This window comes from Panthera pardus, unplaced genomic scaffold (genome assembly GCF_024362965.1).
Source record: "Panthera pardus isolate Hobbes unplaced genomic scaffold, ASM2436296v1 HiC_scaffold_15, whole genome shotgun sequence".
In the NCBI taxonomy this organism is placed as follows: Eukaryota; Metazoa; Chordata; class Mammalia; order Carnivora; family Felidae; genus Panthera; species Panthera pardus.
In genome coordinates this window covers 34,307,239-34,327,533 of record NW_026526710.1, presented here as the reverse complement: position 1 = coordinate 34,327,533, position 20,295 = coordinate 34,307,239, and the positions used below count along the sequence as shown (strand labels likewise).

The 20,295-nt window shown below is 38.3% G+C and overlaps 1 protein-coding gene across 8 annotated transcripts in view; it reads right to left on the bottom strand.

The window, feature by feature from the left end:
- Window positions 1–20,295, bottom strand: part of DLGAP1 (DLG associated protein 1) — an 893,154-nt gene that overhangs the window by 808,726 nt on the left and 64,133 nt on the right. The gene's annotated exons all lie outside the window — the stretch shown is intronic.

The window sequence follows — 20,295 nt, the reverse complement described above, 5'->3', positions numbered from 1 at the left end:
AGACTTTGTTTACCGGAGCCATTTACAAGAAATGACCTGACAAGATTCAACTCATTTTCTTAAAATGGTGTAAGATAAGCCCTCTCTCCCAATCCCTGCCATTTGGAAACCTCCACTGTTACCACCAGTCACTGTAAAGGTTACATAGCTTCCACGTTTCTAAGTGGTCCTGTGACCACGCACCTTCAAGCTTCATCCTACTTCCAGTGCGCAGACTCCCAGTTCATAAGCTGTTCTTTTATGCACAATCAACTCTTACTAAGATGGTAACTCATCTAAGGCTATTTTTAACACTAGAATGTGTATGTTCAAATCCTGTTCATCCTCCAATGTGCCACCGGAGCACTGGCATTTTTATGCGATCTTTCTTGATTCCTTCATAATGTGAGAGTGGCTCTTTCTACTCCAAGCTTTCAGGGACATTGTTTCTCTTTCCAATTGTTTTCACTTCACATAGTGGAATATACTGACTGGGCCCAAGTTCTGTAGTCAGGTTGACTCCTATTCCATTTTGCAGTCCTCCTCACTAAACTTTACTCTGTATATAATTAGGACATCGTAGGAGTTACCACTCAGGTTGGCAGCACATTCAAAATTTGAAGCATTCAACTCAGGTTTGCTATCGTTAGATAACAAAAATTGTAATGCAAAATAAAAGATTATTTTTTCATGGTCAATAGGTTTCCCCTAGAGGCAAAATTTCAAAATATAGAAATAATTGACAGTGGGACATTAAAAATATACCATTATACTACTTTTTAAGAGACATTATTTCTTAGTATGCTGTTGTTTTTGCAAAGTTCCTTCATTTATGGTGACTAAAACTGTTGCCAATAGTTTGGTGCAAAGTCCATTACTTTACAATTTTTAAAAACCCTTTTCTCCAATTTCTGACTGTGGCTCCCAGGTTTAAACATTTACTTGGTAACCCTCAAAGATAAGCCTGCTCATCTTTTTTTTAAGAGGCTCTATGAAAAATGCAAAAACAGGCTTACATATAGACAACCGTTTATTTACTTATTTTGAGAGAGAGAGAGAGAGAGAGAGAGAGAGACAGAATGAATCCCAAATCCGATGCAAGGCTCAATCACACAATCCACGAAATCATGACCTCAGTTAAAAATCAAGAGTTGGACACTCAACCCACTGAGCCGCCCAGGCATCCCTCTACATTTTTTAAAAACTCAAGTAGAGTTGACACAAATGTTATTACCTTCAGGTATACAACATGGTCAATTTACAATTCTATGTATTTACAAAATCAACATGCAGGAATCTGTTTCATTTCTATACGTGAGTCTGGCACCTTAGACCACTGGGCCTTCCTGATACCCTCATTTCTACACATGAATAGAGAAGTAGCAGAAAGAAAAATTAAGAAAACAATCTCAGGGCATCTGGCTGGCTCAGTCGGTAGGGCACAGGACTCTTGAGCTCTGGGTTGTAAGTTTCAACTCCATGTTGGCTGTAGAGATCACTTAAAAATAAAAAACAACAATAAAGGGAACAGAAAGAAAATGATCCCATTTATAGTTGCACCAAAAATGCTAAGATACTTAGGAATAAACTAACCAAGAGATGTAAGACCTATACTCTGCAAACTATAAAAAACACTGGTGAAAGGAATTATGGACCACACACACACACACACACACACACACACGGAAAGACACTCTGTGCTCATGGATTGGAATAACAGATACTGTTAAGATGTCTATACTACTCAAACCAATCTAACATTTAATGAAATCTCTATTCAAATACCAACAATGTTTTTCACAGAGCTAGAACAATCCTAAAATTTGTATGGAACCACAGAAGGCTCCAAATAGTCAAAGGAACCTTGAAAAAGAGGGGCTCCTGGGTGGCTCAGTTGGTTAAGGGTCTGACTTCAGGTCGTGATCTCACAGTTCGTGAGTTCGAGTCCTGCATCAGACTCTGTGCTGACAGCTCGGAGCCTGGAGCCTGCTTAGGATTCTGTGTCTCGCTCTTCCCTGTTCATCCTCTGTCTCTCAAAAATAAATTAACATTACATTTTTTAAAGCAACCCTGAAAAAGAAAAGCAAAACCAGAAGCACAACAATTCTGGGCTTCAAGTTGTATTACAAAACTGTAGTGATCAGAACAGTATGATATTGACACAAAAATAGACACAGATCAATGGAGAATAGAAAACCCAGAAATGAACCTACAATTATAAGGTCAATTAATCTTCAACAAAGCAGGAAAGAACATCCAAGGGGAAAAAGACAGTCTCTTCAACAAATGGTGTTGGAAAAATATGACAGCAACATGCACAAGAATGAATCTGGACCACCTTCTTAATCCACAAACAAAAAACTTAAAATGGATTCAAGACCCAAATGTGACACCTGAAACCATGGATATCCTCAAGGAGAACATAGGCAGGAGCCTCTCTGACATTGGCTGTACCGACTTCTTTACAGATATGTCTCCTGAGGCAACGGACACAAAGGCAAAAATCAACTATTGGGACTCTATCAAAATAAAAAGCTTCTGCACAGAAAAGTAAACACTGAACAAAACTAAATGGCAACCTATGGGATGGGAGAAGATATTTACAAATGACATATCCAATAAATGGGTTAAGATCCAAAATATATGAAGAACTGATAAACTCAACACCAAAATACAAATAATCCAATTAAAAATGGGCAGAAGATAGGGGCACCTGGGTGGCTCAGCCGGTTAAATGTCCAACCTTACCTCAAGTCATGATCTCACTGTTTGTGAGTTCAAGCCCCACATCGGGCTCTGTGCTGACAGCTTGGAGCCTGGAGCCTGCTTTGGATTCTGTGTCTCCCTCTCTCTCTCTCTAACCCTCCCCCGCCCATGCTCTGTCTCTGTCTCGAAAATAAACAAACATTTAAAAAAGTTTTAAAAAAATGGGCAGAAGACGTGAACACATTTTTCCAAAGATGACATCCAAATGGTCAACAGACACATGAAAAGAGATTCATCATCACTTACCATCAGGTCATCAGGGAAACGCAAATCAAAACTACAATGAGATGTCACCTCACACATGTCAGACTGGCTAAAATCAGCAACACAGGAAACAAGAGGTGTTGGTGAGGATGTGGAGAAAAAGGAACCCTCAGTCACACTGATGGGAATGTAAAGTGGTACAGCCACTGCAATAAACAATATCAAGGTTCCTCAAAAAATTAAAAATTGAACTACCCTATGATCCGAGAATTGCATTATTGGTAATTTAACTAAAAAATACAAAAACACTAATTCAAAGGGATACCCACAGCCCAATATTTATAGAAGCATTACCAATAATAGCCAAATTATGGCAACAGCACAAGTATCCATCCATAGTTAAATGGAGAAAGATGTGATACACACACACAGTATTATTCAATCATGAAAAAAGGTGAAATCTTGACATTTCCACCACTATGGATGAATCTAGAAGCTATCATGCTAAGTGAACTAAGTCATAAACAAAATACCATGTAATTTCACTCCTATGTGGAATTTAACAAAAAAAAAAAAATGAGCAAAGGAAAAAATAGACAAACCAAGACTTAGCTATAAAGAACAAACTTAGGGTTACTATAGGGGAGGTGGATGGGTGGATAGATTACATAGCTCATGGGGATTAAAGAATGTCCTTGTTACGATGAGCACTGGGTGATGTATAGAATTGTTGAATCACTATGTTTTCCAGCTCAAACTAATAGAATACTATATATTAAGTATACTGGAATTTAATACAATTCTGTATCTTACACAATGTTCACCACAAAGAATGTCGTTACCATGCACCATTATTGTAATATTAGTCTATATTCCCTATGCTTTGACTTTTAATAATTGGAGTCCTGTGCTTCTTAATCCCCTCCCCCATCCCCTTCTGGCAGACACCTGTTTTTTCTGTGTTTGGGGTTTTTTATTTGTTTGTTTTGTTTTTCAGATTCCACACCTAAGGGAAATCAGACCCTATTTGTCTTTGATTTATTTCACTCAGCACGATGACCTCTAGGTTTATCCATGTTGTCACAAAAGGCAAATTTTTTGTTTTTGTTTTTGTTTTTGTTTACAGCTAATACTCCATTATACACATATATACACACACTGATACACACCCCACTGTTTATTTATCCATTCGTCTATTGATGGGTACTTGGGTTGCTTCCATGATATTTTATGCTATGTCATATGTATGCAATTCTCACTTTAACACAGTACCTAAAATGTAACCAGAATGTAATAAAAATTGTTGAATCTGTCTCCCAAAGTTCTTCCAATCTAGCATGAACTGGGTACTACCTTCTGGCATTGTAGGTTTAATGGAAACATGATGAATTCCTTCCAAGATATTTACTTGCCCTGGCTTTTAAACCATGTAACATGTAAAAGTCTAGCCAATATTTCAGTAATGGTGTTTAAAATTAACAGGATTCCTGGCTATGTCTTTCCACCACAGTATTTTGCCTAACAGAGGTCAAATGACTGATATGCTTTCTAAGAGAACTTAGCAATGAAATCAGAGGTTAATTAGTCTCACCCCTTCTTAGAAATCCTAAATGTCTTAAGAATTACTACACTATCTTCTAGATAGAACAGTGCGAACATTATAATATCACCTGGAAATAATGTTCTAATATACATTTAATTGAAAGATTATCTTTGAAGTTTAACTTTTAAAGAATGTGTAAACATATTTATTAACAAGTAAAATATTAGTACACTGAATATTTTGGGTTCTAGTACCTAACAAGATTTTCATGGTTTTCATTAGTGTTCGTTTCTATTTCCATATAATTAAATTTTGAAAATATCATCTTAATAAAATCAGGATATAAGATATCTCTGGTTCAGCAGCAGGAGTCTGTGCTAGAAGTAACACTCCACTGGGAGTTCACAGACTTGGGTTCTAAATGGATTAGTCTGTTTAATGAACTATGTATGGATTTATATAAAATGAAGCCCCCTCCCATTCATAGAACAAGGAAGATTTCAAAGCAATATTTATCCAAGAGGATTCAATAGAATTATTTTGGGACTATGCTATATAGAATACAAAGGACTCAAATATCATGGATTAATTTTTTTAAATCCACATGGCCTTTGTAATTAACCAAATGGAGAAAATCCATTTATCATGATAGTAAATACAAGAAACTAAATCCTTGTATTTCCATTTCAATCCACAGTCCCTGTACATCCAGTCCACAAGTTTGACAATAAGGTTAACTGAGATCATTTCAATGGTTTTTATCTAATAAATGAAGTCTGAATCATTTCTCTGGAATTCAGTGAATAGGACAAGATTACTACAAAATGCCCTTTCACTCTGCTAATACGAAGTTAAAAAGCTTCAACACTATGCTCTATAGTAGAACCATAAAATGGTCCGTTTCTTACAACAAATCTTCTTGAAGCAAAGAATTCTCACCCTTCCTATCACTTCAGTCAACAGGTGCTTAGCAGCTGCTTCCTAAGGCAAGTTCTAATGATGGAATCAAATGTAGGATTCAATATTGTATCTGACAAATAATGAGAAATATCTAACCTAGCTAATACCCTTATCTAGGTTTCTTGGAATCCAGTGAGGACATTTTAAGAGCCAAGTTTTCATTATTTCAATTGCACAGACTCAACAGTATTTCAAAATACTGCCTTCTTACCACCAGAAGTTACTAATACATTAAAATTGATGAGACCAGTGCTTGGGTCTTAGTAAAAGCTCAAGAAGTCGAGATCCTTACTATTCTCACTCATCTGGTAACTACTTTTCTTTTCCTGGGAAACCACCACAGTCCACTTTGATGTCAGGATACAAAGGCAGGGATTAATCAATGATCATATACCATGTCTTACGGATCCAAAGAGTTGTAGGCCTTCATCTCTGGTCAACAGGTCGAACCTCAATGCAAACAGTGGAAGTTTTTTGTGGGTTTTTTCCCTTTCAAACCCATCAGGGCTGCCTCCAGATCAAGTATACTCTATATATTCCCTCATTCTGACAGTTAAAATTATCCCATTATCATTGATCATTTGGATACTCGTAAGAAGAATGATGGCTAGATGGAGAAAGACTACCTCCTGATGTCTAGAAGTTTTTCCTTACAATTATTTCATCAGCAGTAACATCTCACAGTAGTCTGATTGTTTTTCACTATTAGAAAAATAGAAACAGCTATGTTATTCACCGGACTCCATAAACATGAACCAAAAACTTTCCATTAGGTGACATTTCCTATTAGAACATCTTTGGTGCCTTGCCAGATCCATCCCACATCTTTGCCCTCAAAGTTCTTCATACCCCCACTCCTTTTTCCTCCACCCCCTTTACCTTTGCTGGTTCCAACTCCACTGTGGCTGTCATGCCTCCCTGATGCCTGGAATAGTGCCTTGTTACCATGGAAATAATCACTTTAAAAAACAATACAATAAAGTAAGTAATAACGAGCGTTTTGGCAGCCTGTAGCCAGGAAAGGAGAGTAGAGCCAGAAATAGAACTAATCTTACTGTTACCAACAACTATTCCCTTGATCAAGCCATTAGACCACTAGATTTCCCCTTTGTTCACTTTTTTCATATACACAGTCCCAGATGATATCCGGCAGCATCTGATTTGAGAGGTACAGATTGCTTGTTGCTGCAAGGAAGTGTTTACCACATTACATAATAAAATAATAACTATAGGAATTAGCCTATGGACCTTTAAAAAGTTATAGGGTATCATACAATTGATAGGCTGCTCCAGTAAAAGAGATCTGCATATTCAGGGTTCTTGCCATCGGAGACTTCTAAAATAATGTATACAATAAAAATGTAGTGATACATATACATAATGAAAATGGTAGATTTGTATTTCATATTTTACTTTCATCACCTCAGTTATGAATGTTTTATTAATTGTGGAGCAATGTGGAACAGAGTTAGGGAAAACATGTCCCTAAGTAGACAGGATGGCCATATTGTTCAAATCATTTTTCAGAGAATATGAAGTTTTTGTAGGTCTTTAGAGGAAATCCTATATAAAAGCTTTCCAAGCACAGAAAAGCACAAAAGAATATATAAAATACAAGCCACAAACTTTAAACACTGCCCCAAGGATTTAGAAAATGTAGTCATGTGGGCTGATCAAGTGTCTCAAAGGGTCATTTACTCAAATATTTAAGCACATTTATGACCAGAGATGGACTGTGGGGTGATTACAGCAATAGCTATGACCTCCCCTGAGAACTGCAACATCCCTTCAGGAGTTTATAGTCCACTGGATATGACAAATTACCAAACATAATTGCAGTTCATCATGATGAATGCTACATTAGCAATATGGAGAAGCAGGAATTACAGTTATCACACCTTTTTATGTTAGCCGTACCCAGGTAGGCCAGTAGACCTACCCAAGGTCAAAGAGCTGGTTAAAAGTTAATATAGGTGGTAATAAAAAAATACATATGGGCAAAAGTCATCTTAGGTCCTTGTGTTAATGAGAAGGATCTTGTATGAATAGAGTTTGTCAGGAAATGGAGTAGCGGGCACTATTTTAGAGACTCCTAGAAGATGACTAACTCAGACACCAACATTTTAAGACTTAGAAATACAAGAATGAAAACAAGCATGAAGTAAGGCTATGTTTAGAATAGAAGAGATGCCAGTTAAAACCAAAGAGGCAAAAAATATAGTGGAGTATCACAGATGTCTAATAGATATAATTAGGGTGTATAATCTGTGGAGCAGGAGTGTTTGGGATAAAAGGAGTGTTGCCTCTATAAAACTCAGCAAAACCAGAGTCAAACTACCAATTCTAACCTGTCTTGGAAATGAAACCTAATTTAAATGAGAATGCAAAGCGTGCTCTTCTTCTTTAATATTTATTGAACACTCACAGTGCTGTCACTACTCAACTCCTCGTTGAAATGGTACTAAAAACCATGGGAATAGATGAAAAGGGTAGACAGAAGAAATGATGGGGCAAGGTTGAATGGAAAGGTAGGTGATCTCAGCCAGATACAAGACATTTAACGAGCCTCTATTACAAACATGTCTACAGGCATTTTGTTAGTCTCTTTGGGGAATAAACAAGAATTAGTAAGCCTAATAGGGAAATAACAAATATATGAATGAAAAAACAAGGCCACATTTTAAAAATTTATGTGACAAACATTAAAGCGAGGCCTTATCATTGACCAGATGAGGATTTTGAAGTGATCACTAAAACTGGAATTAAAATAGAAACTTTAAACAATAAAGGTATCGCTGATACGTATGAAAGAATAAACCTCACTGGAATGGTAAACATACAGTAAAGGTAGTGGTAATCACTTATAGTAAAGGTATAAGTAATATATATGTGTATACATATATATATATAGTGAAGTATATACATAATAAAGGTATAAGTAACCACTTATAAAGGCAGTATGAAGGTTGAAAGGCAAAAAGTAGTAAAATGAACGGAGTACAAAATTACTTAAGGCATACACATCATAAAAGGATAAAATTTGACGTTAGAAACAAAACCATGGTGGGGGAGTAAAGTTTTTGAGCTGTAAAGCAGAATCCAACTTAAGTTCTTATCAACTTAAAACAGACAATTATCATAGATATGTTGCTATAGGTGGTAAACACAAAGCAAGAACCTGGAGTAAATACACAAGTGATGGACGCATCAAAAAGAGTAAAATAGCTAGGAATAAATTCAGCCAGGGGAGTCAAAGACCTTTATATTGCCAACTACAAGATATTAATGAACGAAAATGAAGACCTAAATGAAGAGATATCCCGTGTTCGTGGACTGGTATAATTAGTATTATCTAGTGTCCATACTACACTAGAATACAATCTACAGATTCAATACAATCCCTATCCAAGTTCCAATGGCATTTTCCCTAGAAAGAAAAAAGAAAACAATTCTAGAATTCGGATGGAACCACACAAGACCCCAAATATCCAAAGTAATCTGAAAAGAGAACAAAGCTGGTGGCATCACACTTCGTGATTTCACACTATATTATAAAGCTATAGTAATCAAAAAAAGTATAGAAAATGCTTAAGAACAGACGCATAGACTGATAGAGCACAATCAAGAGCCTTGAAATAAACCCACACATTAATGGTGAATTTACCTTTGACCAAGGAGCCAAGAATACACAATGGGGAAAGGATGGTCTCTTCAACAAATAGTGTTGGGAAAACTGGACAGCTACATGCAACAGAATGAAAATGAACCACTGTCTTATACCATACACAAAAATTAACTCCAAGTGGAAAAAAATACTTAAAGGTAGGGCTTGAAACCATAAACCATACACCTCCCAGAATAAAATATAGGTGGTAATCATAGGATTTGGCAATAATATTTTTTAATCTAACATCAAAAACAAAGGCAACACAAACAATAAACAAGTGGGACCACATCAAACTGTAAAGCTTCTGTGCAGCAAAGGACACAATGAGCAAAATAAAAAGGCAGCTTCTTGAATGGTAGAAAATATTTTGCAAATTCTAGCTGATAAGGGGTTAATATACAAAATATATAAAGAACTCCTACAACTCAGTGACCAAAAAATAACTCATTTAAAAATGGACAGAATGCCTGGGTCCACTCCCAATACTCCCAGAGATTTTGATTCCATTGTTCTGGGTTGTGGCCCAGGTGTTGAGACACACCTAGAGAACTTGAAAATCTTGTGTATAGCCAACCTGAGAAGCACTCTTCTAGATGACAAATGAGCAATAGCATTGGCTGTAAGGGGTAGTATGGAAGAGAAGGACCACAGCTGGAAAAGGCACAAGAGTGAACCAGACGACGTTTGGGTCCCTGATGATGTCGTGAAGCCTCTACTCCAACCTGAACCATTGTCCTTGGAGCTTCTTTTACATGAGAGAGACAAACTCCCCTCTTAAGAAAAACATGGGCAGGAGATGTAATTAGACATTTTTCCCAAACAAGACCCACAGACGGTCAACAGGCATGTGAAAAGATGTTCAGCATCACTAATCATCAGCGAAGTGCAGACCAGAACTGCAATGGAGATGTAACCTCACACCTGTTAGGATGACTATTGCCAAAAAAAACCACCAAAAACAAAAACAAACAAACAAAAAAAACAAGATAGCAAGTGTTGGCAAGGATGTGGAGAAAAGGGAACCCTGTGCACTCTTGATGAGAATCTAAGTCGAAGCAGCCACCGTGGAATAAAGCATAGATGTTCCTCAAATAATTAGAAAGAAAATTACCATACGATCCAGTAATTCCACTTCTTGGTATTTTTCTTCAACCACACAAAAAAAATATATGCACTGCAATGTTCACTGCATATTACAATAGCCAAGAGAGAAGCAACTTATGTGTCCATTGGATGATTTTTTAAAAAATTACACACGCAGACACACACACATACACACGTCTATTATTTAGCTATAAAGAAGAAAATCTGCTATCTCCAACATGTATGGACCTCAATGGCATTATGCTAAGTGAAACAAGACAACACCAAAGACTGCATAATCTTTTATGTGGCTTATATAAACATAATAAAACCTCATAGAGAACAGATAACTGGTTGTTGTATGTGGGGAGTAGAGAGTGGGACAAAGGGTCAACTGTTTTTCAGCATTTAAAGTCAAATGAAAAACATTACTGAAAATGAATGATGGAAATTTCTAAGTGGAAATTTTAATAGAATATTTTACTGTTTATTTTAGGACACATTTCTCTGACCTTGAATGAAAGCAATGTATGACTTTGCTTTTAAAATAAAATTTTGTTTATTTTTTGGGGGGGGAGGGGGGGAGAGGGACCAAGAACATGAAAGCAGGAGAGAGGGACAGAAGGGGAGGGAGAAAGAGAATCTCAAGCAGGCTCCATGCTCTCTGCATAGAGCCCAACATGGGGCTTGATCCCATGACCTTGGGATCATGACCCGAACTGAACTCAGGAGTTGGAAGCTCAACCAACTGAGCCACCTAGGCACCCTTAAAATAAAATTTGAGAGCAGAAAGGAAATGAAGAGAAGATCTAATTTTCAGATGATAAAACCGAGTTTCTGCCAGGTTCAATTAGATGTTCAAGATCACACAGCTATCCAGTGCCAAAATCTTCACTAGCACTCAGGTCTTCAACTCTCAAGCTCTACCTTATCTCACTGTCACTTTTCTGGGTCAATTTTTATGAGTTCTATTTCTTACTTTCAGATTTGTGTTTTGTATTAGAGCCTATCTACCTCTTATTAGAACCAGACATAGGCAAGGCATGCTGAGTGCCAAATCCACCTAAGTTTTGGGTTAACACTTAAAGAAGCTTGGGAAAAGTAATCTTTTCCTTCCTAATGTGATCTCTGACATTAATTAAGATCTTGCTTAGGAAAAACATGGGCATCTTGTCTGTAGTAGTTTAACTATTTCATTACTCCTTCCTATTATGCTTCGCTGTCTTCTCTGCCTTCATCCATCGCTGGCATGCTACAACCACAGTTCTGTTCCTGAATTCCATGCTCTCCTTACACAAGCTCATCCTTTCCCATCATTCCCATGGCTCCAATCACTCCCTCCTCACTGAAGACTCTAGCTCTCCATGTCCAGGCCAACGACATTCTCCAGGGCTCCAAAAATGAATACCCACATACTCCTATCCATCCCCAAATTGGATGTTCCATGGTTATGTGTCCAAAAGGAAGTCTTTTTCTTTCCCTCAAAACCCTTTTCTTCAGTCATTAGTTCCACCATCTCCTGATCATGAAATCTGAAGTCATTCGCCTTCTCCATACCTTACTTTACCTTGCCCTGTCTATTCGATTTTTTAACTGCCCCTTAGATTGCTCTTACCTTAATACATAACTTCATTTCTCTTGAAACACTGCAAAGATCTCTGAACGTATATTGGTGTTTATAGCTATTCTCCAATCCACCTCCACATCATTTAACCCAATACTTCCCACTTAGGCATTCAAATGCTACAAAAAAAGCTGCCATCTCTTGAGTTTGGCACAGGAGACCCTTCATTACCTGGTTCTTTCTTTACTTAACCTCCCCAACTTCTCCTCTTATACTCCTCTCCCTGAGAACGGCATTATAGACTGTTCCCACAAAACATCATGTTTTTACATGAGAAGTCAACAGATTTGGAGATAGGGCAAAGACAACTCATTCCCATGAGCAGTAGACAACACAATAATGACTCAAACATTAGAAACTTTTAAGAATATGACAAACTATTTCAGAGTAGATAGCAGAGAATGACAGCTATCAAATAGCACAGGAAGGGTGCCTGAATCAGAACCCAGAGATGAATATGTGTATTAATCCCGGGAATAATGAACACTGACAAAAATCCTTGTGGAAGACTTTAGATAATTGTCAATTGCCTACTGCAGAAATATTTTGCAATCTACTAAAGTCAATGAATTTGTGGGCCATTCAGCTTTTAAGCAAAGAACTGGGATTTGTATCCTGATGTTCTAACCCTACAAACCATCCTGCTCCCTTAGAAGAGCATTGAAGTGTATTCCCTGAAACATCTGTTCCATAGATTGTTCTTAGTATCTGGGGTAAAGTCAAAGTTTCATGAAGAAGTTCTCAAAACTATGATGTGGTATTTCCCCAAAATAGTTACCTTCAACTCTTCTCTTTCAGTACATTTGAGTGGAAGTTATGCTTTCCTTGCAGCCAAACGCATTTTAACCAATAAAGTTTAACAGATTTTAAGTTCTTTCATTGAAATATATAAAAATAGATCTGAAAAACCCATCAAAAAAAAAAAATCAAATGAACCACAATAGGCTATCACCTCATACCCACCAAATTGCTACAATAAAAATTAAAGACAATAAGACTGTATTTTATTTTTGGCAAGAATGTAGAAAATTAGTAAGTTTGTGTACTATTGGTGGGAATGTAAAATGGTGTAGCCACTACAGGAAACAGTATGGCAACTTTGCAAAGAATTAGAAAGAGAACTACTGTATGATAAATCAATTCTGCCTCTGGGCATAGGCCCCAAAAAACTGAAGTCAGGGTCTTGAGATATTTACATACCCACGTTCATAGCTGCATTCTTCACAACAGCCAAAAGGTGGAAGAACCAAATGTCAAACAGATGAATGGATAAACAATGTGGTATACACTTAACAGTGGAATATTTAGTGTCAAACAGGAAGGAAATTCTCACACATGCTACAGCATGGAGGAACCTTAAGAACAGTAGGCCAAGTGAGATAAGCCAATCACGAAAGGACAAATCCCATTTACCTAAGTGAACTGCAATACTCAAATTCATAGAAAAAGTACAATGGTGGTTGCCAGGGGCTGGGGGAGGAAGAAACAGGGAGTCGTTTCACGGGTACAAAGTTCATTTTGCAAAATGAGTAACTCCTGGGGATTGAATGATTGAATGTACCTAACACTATGGAACTGTACATATAAAAATGGTTAGGATGTGGGGGGGTGGGGGGGGGGGGGCTCAGTCAGTAGAGCATGTGATTCTGGATCTCAGGGGGTCTGAGTTTGAGCCCCATGTTGGTTGTAGAGGTTATTTTTAAATAAAATCTTGGATAAAAAAATGGTTAAGATGCTAAGTTTTATGTGTATTTTACCATAAGTTTTTTTTTTTAAGCAACTGAATGTTGATAGCAAAACAGATTAGAAGTAGTTTTCTACAGTTGATTGAATTAAATGATTGTTATTTTCATGTATTTATTTTCATGTATTCTCCACAATGACTACAAAGGGATGTTTATCTTTTATAATCAAAACAGAAGCAATTAAAACAAACAAGCCTAGACCATCTTACATATGCAAATGGAATCAATGTCTTTAACATGCCTTCAGATTAACTCAATTTTGAAATAAACTGTGTCACGAGTCTGCCGGTAGCACACAAAGAATAGCTATTAAGACATACAATTACTGTAACCTGCAATTAATGATGGATCATTTAAATATTACTGGTGAATAATCTTCATTTTTTTTTTTTTTAATTTTTTTAACTTTTTATTTATTTTTGAGACAGAGCGAGACAGAGCATGAACAGGGGAGGGGCAGAGAGGGAGACACAGAATGGGAAGCAGGCTCCAGGCTCCCAGCCATCAGCCCAGAGCCCGACGTGGGGCTCGAACTCACAGACCGCAAGATCGTGACTTGAGCTGAAGTCGGACGCTTACCCGACTGAGCCACCCAGGTGCCCCTAATCTTCATTATTTAATCCCGACGTCTATTTCTTTCATGTTTATAAGATACTCTTACAAAATCCATTTTGCTGAACTATCTGAACATCTACATGTAAGACACTGAACATCTGCATGTCCACTATGGTGGACAGAGGGCCAAATCAGTAGAGCTCTTGATCTTGAAGAATAGGTTGTTATAGAGTATATTAGAGTATTCTGTTTTTCCTTATGGATGAAATAGACTTCCTCACCTCATTTTAGCCAGTGAATTTTGTGAGCAAGTGGTATAGTCTTCCCCTTTGTATAATGAACTATATTTTAGGCAGTTTAGGTTCACAGCAAACTATAGGACAAGGTATAGAGATGAACTCGCTGCCCCCCAAAAGCTAGCTTCCCCTATTATCAACATCCCCCACCAGAGTGGCACATTTGTTACACTTCATGAACCTACACTGACCTATCATCAGTACCCCAAGTCCATGTTTTATATTCGGGTTCACTCTCGGTATCGTACATAGTATGGGTTTTGACACATGTATAAGGAGTTCAAACGGCCATCGTGGCATCATACAGAATTGTCTCACTGCCCTGAGAATTCTGTGTTCTATCTAGTCATCGCTCCTTCCCTCCTAACCCCTGGCCATCACTCATCTTTGTTTCTGTCTCCATAGCGTTGCCCTCTCCAGAGTACTGCATAGCAGGAATCATGAAGCATGTAGCTTTTTCAGAAGAGCTTCTTTCACTTGGTAATATGCCCTTGTGTCCACCGTGCCTTTTCATAAGCTCATTCCTTAGTAGTAATAGGCCACTGACATGACACACAGTTCATTTATCCACACCTACTAAAGGACATCACCTTTCCTCCCACGTCTTGGCAATTAGGAACAAAGCTGCCTTAAACATGCATGTGCAGGTGTGTATTTCCCTCTTGAGCAAACCCGTAAGGCCTCTCTCATTTTATCTCCGGGTCCTTTTTTCTCTGACCTCGAAGTGTTCGACACTGGGCCAGTTCCGTTAGTGTGCATACACCCTGGCACAAAGAAGCTGGGCGCAGGACTGCCAAGTCCAGAATGCACACGTGATCAGCCATATTTGTTGCCTCAACTGAATTCAGCCTATTCCAACTGCTACAGTTGGTCAAGTTGGTATACAAGTTTGCTTTAAACTAGATATACATCATCTTCAAGGTCAGTTTCTCTACACCACAAAACTAAGTGTTTGCTAGGGAAGATTGTTCCTCCTGTGATCACTTTCTGAAATGCAGGCACTTCCCCTCCCCTCCCACGACACTGGGCAGGAGACTTCTCTAGTGAAATAGACCTCGATTAGTTCCCCCATCCTTTCATTCAAGGAAAATGACAGAGTTGGGGCGCCTGGGTGGCTCAGTTAGTTACGCATCTGACTTTGGCTCAGGCCATGATCTCACAGTTTGTGAGTTCGAGCCCCACATCAGGCTCTGTGCTGACAGCTCGGAGCCTGGAGCCTGCTTCGGATTCTGTGTCTCCCTCTCCCTCTAAAATAAAAATAAAAAATAAACTGTAAAAAAATTTTTAAAAAGGACAGAGTCGAGCTGCTAAGGATACGCTCAGAAAATTTGTTTTCTTCATCATACTTTTGCCTTTGGCCAACTTGAACCATCGTCTTACATTTCAAAGGTCTTGACTCCTTGCGCAATTAAGAGCCTTATTTATCCATTACACCATCCCCCAGAGTTATTAGTTATTGCTTTGCAACTCTGAATGATGACTGATGCTGGTCCCAACCAAGAGGAGGTTGCCACCTATTTGATGACTTCTATGACACTTACTGACGCAAAGCACCTTAGCTTGAAGGCAGTTGGCAAGACAATCACATGGCCAACAGCAGCGCCTTTGAATTATGGCTTGCAACTTCAATTGACTACTCCTTCCCCACAGTAGCACCCTTCAGCATTGCTGAAGTAGCGACATTGACTCCTAGGTTGCCTCACGGTGAAGCATATCTATGCCCTTTGTTAAAAGTATGCTCCCCAAAACATAGATCAGGCTGATCCATCATCTCTCGGGGGCAAAAGGAGTTTCTCAACTTTGCCAGACAGTAGTTCACTGAAATGGAGAAGCAGTCTGACCTTGATCCCCCATTTGTGTCTTGCTTTGATACCAGGCTCTCTTTACCATATCTTAAAAAAATCTTCCATGGCAAAGGAGACTGAGGTAGTCGGTTTTGTCACGGTTACTGATTTGTTGTTGTGGGGTTTAGGTTACTAGCACTTAAAGCCAACTATTGGTTTAGGAGGGGAGATTAATCAGGGGATTAGTTCCTCAATACAGACCATTTACTAGACCTATTTATTCTACGTCCAACCTTCAGATGCTCCAGAAAGAAAAGGAATTTGGCTGCATATTATATTACACTTAAAATGCCTTCCTGAGGACAACTAATAAAAGAATGCTGATGTCTTATCTTGGCTGATCAGCCTAAGTTTTAAAGGCTAAGCTAGGAAGTTTTATGATCTACTAATCTCTCTAAAATAACTGTGTAGTCTAAGGTAAGCTCACCCAGGCCCATGGATTTAAATATCATCTGTATGTTTTATGATTCCCACATTTGTATCCCTAGGCCAAGTCTCATTTCAGAGATTCAGCTGCACATTGGCCAACTGCCTCTTTGACGTCTTAGGTGTTTGAAAAACGTTTCATACTTAGAACGACCTGACCTTCATCTATTCCAGATCCCAGGCCTCTCCCTTTCCTGATAAGGCACCAAAGTTCAACCATACTGACGAGAAACATCAGAGTTGCCCTTGATTCCCGCCCCCCTCCCCTTCAGTTGATAAACCTATACTACGACTCCTATTTTCCCAAGTTGCATCTACCCAATCCCCAAAATGCGTAAGGACTGGATTTACTTTTCTCTATGTCCTCTGTTACTGCCTTGAAGCAGACTTTTATCACCTTTTATTAACTAGAGCAAACCCCAAAGCGATTGTCAGACTCCTGCGAGTTGGGATTTCTTTTAAACAACACCAATTTTACGTCGTAAATTAAATGGTCATCTGCATACTTCATTCTGTTGTATGCCTTTTGCGCTTAAAATTCTTACTCGTTTCCGTTGCCTCTGCAAACCGTGTCTCGACTCCTACTGATTTGCACAGCTAGACCCTTCTATCTTGTTTCATGCCCTGCTCTCACTATACTCCAGACACACCAGTCTTCTTTCTCCCCATTTCCTGAACATGTGCATCTTTTCCACCCATTGCCTTCCGCACGTATTGACACGTGGCTAGAACGGACTGTGCCTCTCACTTTTCACGTGGTTGAGTCTTTCTCACCATTTAGGTCCATCTCAAACGCTCTTTCTCTCAAGAGGCCATCCTTGCCCCATCTATGTCAACCACTACCCACTCTCATTCTTGATCTCCACCCACTGCTCATTTACTTGAGGAGCCAAATTTGTTTTTGTCTGTCTCCACTGCCAGCTCATGAACTCTGAGGGTCAGTGCAGTGTATCACTCATCCTTGAGTCCCATCCTCTAGTACAACCAATACATAGATGGTGTGCAATAAATACTGACCAAATGAACACAAAATGGCTGGATACAGTCATGTTGTAGTAAGGTTTCTGCACACACAGAGACAGTCAGAAAAATAAGAAAGCCACAGTAAGGCCGACTGGGCCTCATGAGCTTTACAAAGTATCCATTGACTAGAAGACATGGATTTTGCTCTAAGTTTTTGAAATTTTAGGAAATATCGTCACATGTCTACTGTTCTTTAATCAGGAGGAAACAAGGAGCTACTGAAGGTGTGAGGTCATTGAAATCTCACTTCCTTCTTCATTCACTATTTCATTGGCATTTTGAAAAGAAAATACTTCAATCTAAGCATGACCATATCTAAACTAAATAACACGGGAAGATGCACTTGTAAATGCAAAGATGCTCTTGAAGAATTAAAAAAAAAAAAATCTCCAAAACACAAAGTGCCCAAATCTCTGGTCTCAAATGCTTTCTTGAAGGAGTTAATTAGTTATTCATTAGAATGTAGCTCCTAAATGCAAGCTTCAGTTTTATTGTTAATATATCCCTTCTTTGTAATTTAAATTCCTTTCCCAGTGAATCAAATAGTTTTAAGCAGGTGGGAACACATCTATTTTTGGCAATCAAGTCTGATGAGTGAAATTACTAAGGTTCTCATGCCAATACTGGCGTTTTAAGATTTCTTTTATCATACAGGATTTCATAAATTGTTTTACAGGAGTTTTTTTTTTAAAGTTTGTTTATTTTCAGAGAGACAGAGACAAAGAGCATGAGCAGGGATTGGGGGGACAGAGAGAGAAGGAGAGAGACAATCCCAAGCAGGATCCATGCTGTCAGTGCCGAGCCATGGGACTCAATCCCACTATGACCTGAGCCAGAATCAAGAGTCGGACACTTAACTGACTGAGCCACCCAGGCACCCTGCTTTACAGGGGTTCAAGTTCTCATCTGGTAATGACAGTCCTGAGATACACATGGGAGCTTACCTTCATTAGACCCAGCTATGCTGAAATAAGCCATTAATGGAAACAAAAACTTCCTCCGAATAGTCAGAATAGTATTCCATTGTGTCAAAAAAGTAAGAGTCTTAAGAGACTCTTAAAAACTGAGAACAAACTGAGGGTTGATGGGGGGTGGGAGAGAGGGGAGGGTGGGTGATGGGTATTGAGGAGGGCACCTGTTGGGATGAGCACTGGGTGTTGTATGGAAACCAATTTGACAATAAATTTCATATTAAAGTAAATAAACAAAGCAAACTAAAAAAAAAAAAAAAAAAAAAGTAAGAGTCTTACTGAGACATGCCAATGTTAATTTTCCAGGTTCTGATTTGCAGTCTTTCATTTGAGTTTTATATTTAACTTTGAACTGTTCCAACGCAAAACATGTCAAAGAGACAGCATATTGACTTTGGAATTTCCTATCTAAGCTTCTATCTTTCCCCTCTTGACATAGGAAATATGGGAGAAGATGAAATTCCAAATGAGCACTAACTTATTTAATCTTACTTTTTTCTTTTATATTGCTGTGGATGGTCTCAAAAAAATTAGGGAGGCAAGTATTGCCATCACCTGGGTGGAAATCAATCAAGATAAACTCATTTGAAATTGAGGAGCAAGTTTCAATTACAATTAAGATTTGGTCTCCTTTTAAAGATTCTTATTTTTACGGTCTCAGGGAAAGATCTCGGTGCATGATCTCCAACCAAATGCATTGGATTTCTTAAGCTACTAAGTCTAATGGGCATAAAGGGAGTACTCTATAAATGTCTGCCATTAATTAAGGATTAAAGATGGAGACAGATGCAGGAGAGATTCAAAGGTGAATTATTCTGGCAAATGTAGAGAACTACCATGCATATTCTGAGGGCCAAATGGCATTTTTTTTTACAACCTAACGATTTTTTAATACTCTAGGAGTTTATAACAAACTGCTGAAGTCAATACCCATTGAATTATAAAACTCCCAATTTGTAGGAAAGCAAGGATACTCTATAGCTTCTCTTGAATACTAAAAAGGAATCTAAAAATCACTAGTAGTCAATAGCCCAACTAACACGGAATATGGGAGTTGGAATTAACATAATGTTTCTAAACCCCAGGATAAAGACAAATTCACCATCACTTGTACTTTGACCCTAGACTCTTGGAAGAGTGACAAACTATAGGAGTCAGACAAAGGGTTTATTCTACCCAAGAAACATAAATCCTGTAAAACAGACATACTAAGTAGCCTTTCAGAGCTCAACTAAGAGTAACAGATTCCCACTCCCTAGGTCTCAGGCAAGGAGAGAGCTGGAGTGATCCGTTGTAAATCTATGAAACATGCCCAGCTAGTCTTGAATGGAGGATTTTGCCTCCATTGCTCCTAAGAGGAAATAAAAATTTAACACTTGATTCCAAATGTAAGGAAAAAACGGTAAGGAGAGCAAACTGTGAAGCTTCCATGATATCAAGTCTGTTCTACAAAGACACAAAGATGATGCCATCTAAAAAGCCCAATTGTCTCATTTTATTAAAGAGACCACCAGAAACTCAAAGCGGGATTCCAATCACCACCTCAAGGGCAGGGACTTTCATGATATGAAAAGACCAACCTTTTCTCCCAAGTAGCAAAATTAAGCCA